This window comes from Dama dama, chromosome 31 (assembly GCF_033118175.1).
Source record: "Dama dama isolate Ldn47 chromosome 31, ASM3311817v1, whole genome shotgun sequence".
NCBI classification, from domain to species: Eukaryota; Metazoa; Chordata; class Mammalia; order Artiodactyla; family Cervidae; genus Dama; species Dama dama.
In genome coordinates this window covers 11436465-11446250 of record NC_083711.1, presented here as the reverse complement: position 1 = coordinate 11446250, position 9786 = coordinate 11436465, and the positions used below count along the sequence as shown (strand labels likewise).

Here is a 9786-nt window from a genome sequence, read left to right as displayed (position 1 = left end):
TGAAGACAAATTCAAGGGGTCCGTAAGACTCAAAATATTTTCACATGTTTGTTCATTTTTTAATCTAATAAACTCATGAATATATAGAGACATTTTTCAGATATATGTTATAATAGAACATATGCTACCACAACTGATTCAAATACAGAGGCAAATATGAGATACCCATGCCACACATTTCTTCTGCCGTTATTTCAAGAAACCTTTTCTTAAAAAACTCAAGGACTATTTTAAAATCAAGTTGAGGATTTGGGAACCTAAAAGGTGAAATATGGGGGAAAACCCAGCATTAATACTTTGATTTCTTTTTTAAAAAATGATTAATTGCATAATATAATGGTATGCTCACATGAAATGAATCAAGTCATGGTAACAATTAAATAAAACTCTCAAGATAAAAAATGATACATGATTTTATGTTAACATTTGAATGTAGTAAATATTTTATTTACTAATTTATTGACAATAATAAGTAGAAAATATTATTTGGTCTGAAGAGTCATTTACCTGAAAGAAAGAATTACATAATTTAAAAGATAATTTACTTCAGGTACCTCCTCACTTTATCACTTCACTTCTCAAATAGACATTCTCTGGGTTCCATCATTGCATATGAAAAAATTTATTAAAATTGAGCCAAAGGGCTTAAAATTGACAACATTTCAGAGAACCTGAGTATGGACTTTAAAACTGAGTGAGAAAATCTCCAAATTACAAAGGAGTCTCTAAAATTAAGGACATGTGACAGGATTATTGGAGACCAGACAGACAGTTTATAATATATGCTGTAAGGCGCTATCCTTAGTTATTTAAACAAGTGTTTCAGGAAGTTTTGTTTTTATTTTTATTTTTTTTAATATGGAATGATTCATGAATGTGCATGTCATGCTTGTACAGGAGCCATGCTAATCTCTGTATCATTCCATTTTTTTTTTTTTTTTTTAGTATATATGCTGCTGAAGCTTTGAAGTTTTATTATTATGAAGCTTTACTATTCAAGTTTTCTGAAATATGATATAGAAAGTGTATAAAATTCCATGTGCAGATGGTGACTCTCAAATTGAGGAAAATAACTCCCTGCTATACAAATGAAACTTTCGTCTCTGATACCAGGCAATCGTCACGGTGGTCTGGGGTGTGGCTCTGGCTCTGGCCATAAAGATGGGGGTACCATACCTGGTTAATTACCAGAATGTGTGTGTGCGTAGTCGCTAAGTCACGTCTGACTCTTTGCAACCCCATGGACTGTAGCCAGCCAGGTTCCTCTGTCCATGGCATTTCCCAGGCAAGAATACTGGAGTGGGTTGCCATTTCCTTCTCCAGGGAAACTTCCCAATCCAGAGAATGAAACTGTGTCTCCTGTGTCTCTTGCATTATGGCAGATTCTTTACCCTTTGAGTCACTGGGAAGCCAGTCGCAAGAATACTTATATAATAATTATAATAATTCTATAATAATTCTATCCTTTATGGGTTAACCTGGAAAACAAGAAGTTCAAATCTGATACACTTCTCAGCTGATGAAAATAGCCAGGAACATGTTAAAAATTGCAGATTTTTTTTTTTTTAATTATTATTTTTTTTTTCCAGTGGGTTTTGTCATACATTGATATGAATCAGCGATGGATTTACATGTATTCCCAATCCCGATCCCCTCCCAACTCCCTCTCCACCCGATTCCTCTGGGTCTTCCCAGTGCACCAGGCCCGAGCACTTGTCTTGTGCATCCCACCTGGGCTGGTGATCTGTTTCACCATAGATAGTATACATGCTGTTCTTTTGAAATATCCCACCCTCACATTCTCCCACAAAGTTCAAAAGTCTGTTCTGTATTTCTGTGTCTCTTTTTCTGTTCTGCATATAGGGTTATTGTTATCACCTTTCTAAATTCCATATACATGTGTCAGTATGCTGTAATGTTCTTTATCTTTCTGGCTTCCTTCACTCTGTATAAGGGGCTCCAGCTTCATCCATCTCATTAGGACTGGTTCAAATGAATTCTTTTTAATGGCTGAGTAATATTCCATGGTGTATATGTACCACAGCTTCCTTATCCATTCATCTGCTGATGGGCATCTAGGTTGCTTCCATGTCCTGGCTATTATAAACAGTGCTGCAATGAACATTGGGGTGCACGTGTCTCTTTCAGATCTGGTTTCCTCAGTGTGTATGCCCAGAAGTGGGATTGCTGGGTCATATGGCACTTCTATTTCCAGTTTTTTAAGAAATCTCCACACTGTTTTCCATAGTGGCTGTACTAGTTTGCATTCCCACCAACAGTGTAAGAGGGTTCCCTTTTCTCCACACCCTCTCCAGCATTTATTGCTTGTAGACTTTTGAATAGCAGCCATCCTGACTGGCGTGTAATGGTGCCTCATTGTGGTTTTGATTTGCATTTCTCTAATAATGAGTGATGTTGAGCATCTTTTCATGTGTTTGTTAGCCATCTGTGTGTCTTCTTTGGAGAAATGTCTGTTTAGTTCTTTGGCCCATTTTTTGATTGGGTCATTTATTTTTCTGGAATTGAGCTGCAGGAGTTGCTTGTATATTTTTGAGATTAATCCTTTGTCTGTTTCTTCATTTGCTATTATTTTCTCCCAATCTGAGGGCTGTCTTTTCACCTTACTTATAGTTTCCTTTGTAGTGCAAAAGCTTTTAAGTTTCATTAGGTCCCATTTGTTTAGTTTTGCTTTTATTTCCAATATTCTGGGAGGTGGGTCATAGAGGATCTTGCTGTGATTTATGTCGGAGAGTGTTTTGCCTATGTTCTCCTCTAGGAGTTTTATAGTTTCTGGTCTTACATTTAGATCTTTAATCCATTTTGAGTTTATTTTTGTGTATGGTGTTAGAAAGTGTTCTAGTTTCATTCTTTTACAAGTGGTTGACCAGTTTTCCCAGCACCAATTGTTAAAGAGGTTGTCTTTTTTCCATTGTATATCCTTGCCTCCTTTGTCAAAGATAAGGTGTCCATAGGTTCGTGGATTTATCTCTGGGCTTTCTATTCTGTTCCATTGATCTATATTTCTGTCTTTGTGCCAGTACCATACTGTCTTGATGACTGTGGCTTTGTAGTAGAGTCTGAAGTCAGGCAGGTTGATTCCTCCAGCTCCATTCTTCTTTCTCAAGATTACTTTGGCTATTCGAGGTTTTTTGTATTTCCATACAAATTGTGAAATTCTTTGGTCTAGTTCTGTGAAAAATACTGTTGGTAGCTTGATAGGGATTGCATTGAATCTGTAGATTGCTTTGGGTAGAATAGCCATTTTGACAATATTAATTCTTCCAATCCATGAACACGGTATGTTTCTCCATCTGTTTGTGTCCTCTTTGATTTCTTTCATCAGTGTTTTATAGTTTTCTATGTATAGGTCCTTTGTTTCTTTAGGTAGATATACTCCTAAGTATTTTATTCTTTTTGTTGCAATGGTGAATGGTATTGTTTCCTTAATTTCTCTGTCTGTTTTTTCATTGTTAGTATATAGGAATGCAAGGGATTTCTGTGTGTTAATTTTATATCCTGCAACTTTACTATATTCATTGATTAGCTCTAGTAATTTTCTGGTAGAGTCTTTAGGGTTTTCTATGTAGAGGATCATGTCATCTGCAAACAGTGAGAGTTTTACTTCTTCTTTTCCTATCTGGATTCCTTTTACTTCTTTTTTTGCTCTGATTGCTGTGGCCAGAACTTCCAACACTATGTTGAATAGTAGTGGTGAGAGTGGGCACCCTTGTCTTGTTCCTGATTTCAGGGGAAATGCCTTCAATTTTTCACCATTGAGGGTGATGCTTGCTGTGGGTTTGTCATATATAGCTTTTATTGTGTTGAGGTATGTTCCTTCTATTCCTGCTTTTTGGAGAGTTTTAATCATAAATGAGTGTTGAATTTTGTCAAAGGCTTTCTCTGCATCTATTGAGATAATCATATGGTTTTTATCTTTCAATTTGTTAATGTGGTGTATTACATTGATTGATTTGCGGATATTAAAGAATCCTTGCATTCCTGGGATAAAGCCCACTTGGTCATGGTGTATGATTTTTTTAATATGTTGTTGGATTCTGTTTGCTAGAATTTTGTTAAGGATTTTTGCATCTATGTTCATCAGTGATATTGGCCTGTAGTTTTCTTTTTTTGTGGCATCTTTGTCTGGTTTTGGAATTAGGGTGATGGTGGCCTCATAGAATGAGTTTGGAAGCTTACCTTCTTCTGCAATTTTCTGGAAGAGTTTGAGTAACATAGGTGTTAGCTCTTCTCTAAATTTTTGGTAGAATTCAGCTGTGAAGCCATCTGGTCCTGGGCTTTTGTTTGCTGGAAGATTTTTGATGACATTTTTGATTTCCTTGCTTGTGATGGGTCTGTTAAGATCTTCTATTTCTTCCTGGTTCAGTTTTGGAAAGTTATACTTTTCTAAGAATTTGTCCATTTCATCCAAGTTGTCCACTTTATTGGCATAGAGCTGCTGGTAGTAGTCTCTTATGATCCTTTGTATTTCAGTGTTGTCTGTCGTGATCTCTCCATTTTCATTTCTAATTTTGTTAATTTGGTTCTTCTCTGTTTGTTTCTTAATGAGTCTTGCTAATGGTTTGTCAATTTTGTTTATTTTTTCAAAAAACCAGCTTTTAGCTTTGTTGATTTTTGCTATGGTCTCTTTAGTTTCTTTTGCATTTATTTCTGCCCTGATTTTTAAGATTTCTTTCCTTCTGCTAACTCTGGGGTTCTTCATTTCTTCCTTCTCTAATTGCTTTAGGTGTAGAGTTAGGTTATTTAATTGGTTTTTTTCCTGTTTCTTGATGTAAGCCTGTAATGCTATGAACCTTCCCCTTAGCACTGGTTTTACAGTGTCCCATAGGTTTTGGGTTGTTGTGTTTTCATTTTCATTCATTTCTATACATATTTTGATTTCTGTTTTGATTTCTTCTATGATTTGTTGGTTATTCAGAAGCGTGTTATTTAGCCTCCATATGTTTGAAGTTTTAACAATTTTTTCCCTGTAATTGAGATCTAATCTTACTGCACTGTGGTCAGAAAAGATGACTGGAATGATTTCAAGTTTTTTGAATTTTCCAAGACCAGATTTGTGGCCCAGGATGTGATCTATTCTGGAGAATGTTCCGTGTGCACTTGAGAAAAAGGTGAAGTTGATTGTTTTGGGGTGAAATGTCCTATAGATATCAATTAGGTCTAGCTGGTCCATTGTGTCATTTAAGGTTTGTGTTTCCTTGTTAATTTTCTGTTTAGTTGATCTATGTTTTATCTTTGACACCAACAAATTTGTTTTCTACTGTTGATCATTATCTCTCATACGCAACAATTTTAAGTTAATTTTTAATGAACTTATTTTCTCATATTCAGTATTATTTTGCTATGTTTACATTAATCTGCATGTCTCTGTGGGAAACTGCATTTGGATATTCCCTTTGTTTGCTTTTTTTTTCTGAGACAATCATTTTCTGAAAGAGTACGACTATGACCATCAGTTCTTTATAACAACATGAGTATAAAACCTGTGTTTTTAGGCAGCATTATTATTCAAATGTAAACACATTAAATGCCATCTCACACAATAATAGCCCTAGTTTCTATGACATATGCAGGAAGTATCTATCTTTGGCTTGTTTTTCAAAAATTCTGCAGTTAGGTTGTATCTTCAGGTTTGTGCCTTAGGGTATATGCAAATGGCTTAGGGTATATGCAAATGGCTTACTCTGCCTCTCCTATTTCTCGCTCTTCCTCTGAATTTAACAGAAAAAGAATACAATGCATGCCTTCATCTTTGCTAGGTCTGTTCACATTTTAGTAATGAGATCTACCAGAAAAAGCCCCTGGCTCCTTTCTTGGTAAACAATGTTTCAGAAGGCTAGATCACCACCTTTCACTTGCATTAGAGATATTCATGTTGTTCTTTCACTTCCAATTTGAATGAAACAAAATGACTTTTCTGAATTATCCTAGCTCTCTTCCCCAGGCAAGTGAGGAAAGGAAATCTTCATTAATAAGACATCAGTGAGGAGCAGAACATCTGAATATTCCAGGCATCATCCAGACAGTATTCTCAGATATCAACACATATGGCTAGAAGCACACCAGATATTTCAAAAAATTTATTATTCCTTGCAGAACTTTCAACAGTATAACACTTTACATTATAAGAAGCCCTATTTCATTGTCTCAGCAACTGATTTAAAGAATTCTCCTCCAATTTTTCCTGTGGGATGGTGGATTTTTCTCAAAGGACTTTGCATAACTGACACATGATCAAGTAATGAATAATAAAAAAGATATTATTCCCTACAATATCACAAGCAACGGATTGAAATGCTATAGCTAGAAGAGTGGCTAGTACATAGTAAGTACCTAATAAATATTTTGAACAAATAAAGACACTGAATAATGTCAAAAAATGTCTCCCTGGAATTTCATATTTTACTTTAACAGACGATGAGAAAGTAGGAATATAAACTATCTCCAGAGTTTTGATGTGCAAATAATGTTATTTCACCCACAAAGTATTGCTCATCTCATTGTGTGCTCTCAGTAGCATACTCAGAATGGAACACAGCTTTATCATAAGAGGAAAAGAGACATTCTCAATCCTCACTCAGCTGTGCTACGGCTGCAAAGAGATTGAAGACAAGAATTATATGACTCTGAATACACAGGTAGGGTAGATCAAAACTATTTTTTAATCTATAATGGACTAGATGTATGAATTCACCTATGTAAATCTATGCTACTTTTCAAAAGGTCCTATTTGCATATCATCTTGGAGCTCAGTTTCCATGGAATAGATCACTGTGTCTTCCCCATTCAGCCTTTCCAAGCCAACCTCTTTTGCTTCCCCATCTAGTTTCCAGGCAAAGTCAGCAAGAATGAATGCCTCCAACACTGAATTTAAGTGTTCATTTTAAAGTCTAACCTGACGCATAGCCTCTACTAAGAGAGAACCAGTTTTTTCACAAGTGAGAAGTGTTTTTTGTCTCCACCACGCACTCTCCTTATAGTTGCCTTCAGAACAGAATTCAATATGCACACAAGTAATTATGTGCTCCCTGTGCTGAAACCCAGCAGCCTTGGGAGGACACCTCACTCCAGATCTCCAGGACAACTGTAAGAGCAATAAAACCCTGAGGAAGGCAGAGCAGTGTGGGGGAGATGGATGGAGGAGTCCTCAGACCTCTACTTGGGCTGATGAAAGAGGAACCCTACTTTGGAACAAATTTGACACACTGTGATAGAAAACAGCAAAAAAATATCCTGCCCAGTCTCTGCAGAAAGATCAATCTTAATAGTTTTACTGAGGTGTAATTGATATGCAAAAAAACTGCATATGCTTAAAGGACTGTGTACCCTTTGATGAATTTTGACATATGTCTAAACCCGTGACTCTGTCATTACAATCAAGGTAATAAACATATCCGTCAGCTCCAAAAGATTCCTCCTGCCCTTTTCTTTCTCTTATTGTTATTGAGGTAAGTACACTCAACATGAGATCTACGCTTTTAACAAACTTCTGAGTACACAGGATAATATTGCTAACTACAGACAATGTAGTATAGCACCTCCATTCCACTCTGTTTCTAGGAGTTGATTATTTTAGATGCCTCTTATAAGAATTACTCTCTATGTGCCCTTCTGTGACTGACTTGTTTCACTTAGCAATTAAATGTCCTCCAGATTCAACCATGTTGTCACAAAGGCAGAATTTACTTCTTTTTTAATGTGTGTGTATTCTTAGGCATTCAGTCATGTCTGACTCTTTGTGATCCTTTGGACTGTAGCCCTCCAGTCTCCTCTGTCCATGGGATTTTTCGGGCAAGATTACTGGGGTGGGTTGCCATTTCCTTCTCCAGGAGATCTTCCTGACCCAGGGACCAAACCCACATCTCCTGTGACCCTACATGGCAAATGGATTCTTTACCAACTGAGCCATCAGGGAAGCCCTTCTTTTTTAGGGCTGACTAATATTCCACTGTGTATCTATACTGCATTGTCTTAATACACTCATCCATCAATAGACATTTGGATTTCTTATGTGGCATTACTATTGTGAATAATGCTGCTTTAAACATGGGAGTGCAGATATATTTTCCAGATCCTAATTTCAATTCTTTTGACTACATACCTGGTTATAAGCCCAATGGGGTTGTTGGATTATTTATTAGTTCTGTTTTTATGTTTTTGAACAACTGTCATACTACAGCATTTTATATTACCAAAAACAGTGTGCAAAGCTTCCAATATCTCCACATTTTTTGGTTCTAGTGGTAAAGAATCTGCCTGCCAATACAGGAGATGTAAGAGACACGGATTTGATCCCTGGGTCGGGAAGATCCCCACGAGGAGGACATGACAACCCACTCTAGTATTCTTACCTGGAGAATCCCGTGCATGGAGGAGTCTGGTGGGCTACAGTCCATAGAGTTGCAAAGAGTCAGACATAACTGAAGCAACTTAGCATGCAGCACACAAGAACAGCAAATACATAAGCCAATGTTTCATTCTATAAAAAGATTGTACATTTTCCTAAAAATAAAAAAAGAAGCATAATTTCAGATACAAGTACAGGTGCTTTTATAGTGGCATTTAAACATGCAATGTGTCAGTATATCCATTATGAAACATTGAAGGAATATTTCCCTTGGGGAGAGAAATTATATAAAAAATACATAAGCATTTTGGCAGAATTTTTACTTTAGTTAAATTATTTGCCTGTGCACTTATAAACCCTAATGAGGGGTCAGCATTCTGTAGAAATTCCATAAAACCTGGTCTAGGAATTTTCACTAACTATCCTGCTTTGATGCAGATTTGAAAATGTAGCAAAGATTTATTACTAGAGTCTTATGATTTTACTTTAAGAAGCCTAACCTGAAGGAAAAATAAAATCTAGCCTATGAGAGCCTCTTTGATAAAACCAAATGAGCTTAAGGATATTTTATTATGCAAGTCATAATTTGGACTTTGGGGGCATCAGTGGTAAAGAACCTGCTTGCCAATGCAGGAGTTGCAAAAGACTCGAGTTTGATCCCTAAGTTGGAAAGATCTGCAGGAGGAGGGCATGGCAACCTACTCCTGTATCCATACCTGGAGAATCCTATGGACAGAGGAGCCTGGCAGGCTGCAGTCATAGGGGAGCAAAGAGTCAGACACAACTGAAGTGACTTAGCACACACACATATTATGTAAATTGGTGTGAATTGCCAGCTCAGCACCTTCCTATGATTTGGCCTACCCACCACTGAAGGTGTGTAAAAAGCCCTGGGAAAAGTGACATTCAGACTGAGGACACAGGTTCCTTGATTTTCCACTGAACCTTCAACTTCTGACACCTTTGCTACTACAGCAACTACTTTGGTGGGCAAGGCTGTGACTGTGGCTATGGCTAAGGCAGGTGTGGCTCTGACAGGTGTCACCCACCTTGCTGAGCAGATACTGGTCCTATGGATTTTACTGAGAAACTTCTAGAGACATTCTAGAACTCCTGTGTTCCCTGACTCCACTTTCTGAGTTCTTTTTAGGAAATAGAGATTATTTCATTTCCAGGCTATTAGGAAGGAAAGAATCCTTGAAATTTTGCTGTATCATCTCACTTGACTAATCATCTGAAATATCTTGCATTATAATACAAAATATTTCTCCTGTTACTGTATTACAAGTATTACCCTGAATATGAGAAGAGACTACTCATTGGAAAAGACTCAAGATCAAAGGCAAAAGGAGAAGAGGGTGGCAGAGGATGAGATGGTTATATAGCATCACCGACTCAATGGACATGAATTTGAGCAAACT

At 36.9% G+C, this 9786-nt stretch overlaps 1 pseudogene; it reads right to left on the bottom strand.

Moving 5' to 3' along the window:
- Window positions 1–852: 852 nt before the first annotated feature.
- LOC133050261 (U6 spliceosomal RNA) lies at window positions 853–953 on the bottom strand (annotated as a pseudogene).
- Window positions 954–9786: the final 8833 nt, after the last annotated feature.